Source organism: Furipterus horrens, unplaced genomic scaffold (genome assembly GCF_987537825.1).
Source record: "Furipterus horrens unplaced genomic scaffold, mFurHor1.1.pri manual_scaffold_1, whole genome shotgun sequence".
Taxonomy (NCBI): Eukaryota; Metazoa; Chordata; class Mammalia; order Chiroptera; family Furipteridae; genus Furipterus; species Furipterus horrens.
The window spans coordinates 75,558,198-75,561,137 of record NW_028327171.1 but is presented as its reverse complement, the minus strand read 5'-3'; positions in this window follow the sequence as shown (position 1 = coordinate 75,561,137).

Here is a 2,940-nt window from a genome sequence, read left to right as displayed (position 1 = left end):
GCCCTGGGTTCTTACTCTTCTCACTCACAGATGGCCAGAGATCTACTGCAGCAGGGGAGGGTGCATCCTCTCCTGCTTATCCCTGATCATTCCCAGCAAGAGGGCCCTCCTGCATTCAATACTATTTTCAAATTACCTTCTAATTCTTATGTTGTGACTTTTTCCCTCTTATCCACAAGCATGCATGCACAAATATACTGACCCATCTCTGAGTCCTGATCACTCACTGAAAAAGAGTATGGATGGATTTTTTTGTTTCTGGCTCTGCACACCTGGAAATTGGAAATCGCCACTCTGTCCTGTTTCTGGTTCTGCACATAAGGAGGCTGGAAATTACCACTTTGTCCTAACAAGTTAAAAAGCAAAGACCGAAAAATCAACCACTTCTCTTGTATCTGTAAAAGAAGGAAGGCCACAGGGCAAGCAGCTTTCCCTAAGATTGGAGACACAGACAAATGCAGGGAGTCTTGGTTATACAGGAGCAGAAACTCACAAGTAGAAATCTCTAATGGAAGCACGCTGTGATATGAAAGCCCGAACTGTAATTAAAAAGTTTCTGGAGACTCAGCATGGACAAATCTGGGAGTTAAAACTCTGGGGCACTCTGTCATAGGGAAAGGAAGGGCAAATATTCAGAGATTTACCTCCAGGGCTTGACCAGATTCCCACAGTAAATATCTGGAAAAATTTGCTATTTCCAGAGGGGGATGAGAAATGGAACTATTTTGGAACTCCCCTCAGAGGAAACTAGTTAACCAGAACCTAATGTGCTGGGATTTTAACAGAGCCCAAGTGACAAGTGGAAAGGAGCTACCCAACTTCAGCACTGCTAGCCATTCTGTCTCACCTAAGGGGAGAGAAAAATACTGAGACGCACTGGTGAAATTTATAATCCAGAGTCACAGGCTTACTAAAACATAGGACTATAAAGATTTCCCTTCCCTCTATCACCACCACAAGACTGAAGGTCTTTTGACAGCTGTTCCTTTTACTCAGTATGTCATGTCTGGCTCTCAAGATAAATTACAAGGTATACCAAAAGCAAAACCAAAAACAAACAAACAAAAAACCAAAAACACCACAATTTGAAGAGAGCAAGTATCAGATTCAGGGCAATAAGGAGTAGAATGAAATATTTAAAATGTTGAAAGAGGAAAAAAAACCCTGCTAATTTAGAACTATATACCCTGTGAAATTATCTTTCAAAAGAAAAGGAGAAATAAAAACTTTCTCATACAGTCAAAAATTGAAGAGATTTGCCTCCCAAAAAGTGTTAACCAACAACAAAAACTTTCATTGAGAAAAGGAAAACAATACAGGTCAGAAGCTCTGATCCACATAAGGAAAGAAAGAACACTGAAGAAGGAATAAGTAAAGGTAAAATAAAAACTTTTATTTTCATATTCTTCATTAATCTAATAGGTAAGTTTTTCAAATTAATACCAATGATGTTTCAATCATATGTTTATATATGCATCATGTATTTATTTGCTATGCATGTATATAAATGAAATGAAAGGCAGTGATAATGCAAAAGATGGGAGAAAGGGATTAGAATTATACTGTTATTTTCAGGTAGTCATGTTGCTCATGAAGTGAAATAGTGCTATTTAGAAGTGGACTTGGATTACTTGTAAATGTATATTGCAAACTCTAGGGTAATGTCTTTAAAAGGTTTTTTGTTTTAAGTATAACTTATATGCTAAGAAACAAGAGAAAGAATAAATGGAATTATATAAAATGCTCACTTAAAACCATAAAAGACAAAATCAACAGTGAAGACAAAAATTGGAGCAAAGACCAAGAACAACAAATAGAAACTGAGGTCTGCTCTGCTATTCTCCTCCTCCCACTTCACTTGTTAAGAAGTTGAGTTTTAGGAATAGAGGTAGAATATGTAGTTCACATACTTTAATGGTGGCTCTTAGTTTTGTTTTAATTTAGATTGGCCTTCTCTGGCCTCCCTCTGTTTCTTGCATATGCACTAGGTCATATATTCTTTGTTAGACTTGCCCACTTTGTAGTAGGGCCTCCTACGTGCCTCTGAAGTTAAACTTTTATGTTTTGAACTTACAGATGTTACATTTCCCCTAGAAGCATAGCCATCTCCCACCTGGTTATTCATCTTGCTCCCAGTTTCGGAAGGCTAACATGTACAATCCTTGACCATGTGTCTTCTTACAACATTTACCTCTTCTGACCACAGTAAGATTGCTCACAGACCTGGTGACTTCCCACCTGGTCTCCCCAATATAGCACTGAAAGTGTCAGCCACAATTCTCTTACCATGCTCCTCCACCTTCTTCACTAACTGGACTACCTCATGTTAATGCAGTTTGAAGAGCAGAGTAGTTCTGCCCAAATGATCTCAACTGAAGGAGTGAGACACAGTCCCTGAAACTGGGAACTCCCAGTTCCAATTCAGAAAGGGAATACTGAGATAGAAGTCAGTCCCCTCTCCCCTGCTCTGTCCATTTTCTGACCTACCTTCAGAGTCAAGGAAAAGTGTTATTTCACTTATCACTTTGCCACCTTCCTTCCCATAGTAACCTCAGGGTTTCATGGTTGCTTTCTCTATTTGAAACACCTAGTTTAGCCCTTTACATATTAAGTAAAAACTAAAGAAATCAAACCAATCTTTATTTTTATCTACATTGGTAAATAAGATTTCTGTCTTATAAAATATTACTAATGTGCTAATTATTTTCATATTATTTCTCTTTACATTTCTCCTGAAACACACTTTAATCTTCTTGTCCCCCATTGATGCCTATGGTTCTGAGCTCAGATCAGTGAGCGTGTATATGCAGTGAGGTTGTATATGCAGAATACTTTCAAACCCCCGTAATCTGCATTGCCATTCTTATCTAACTTCTTTTCTGAAGTCAGATGCATACATGTTTCGACTGTCAATCTAAAACTTCTACCAGGAAGTACAAT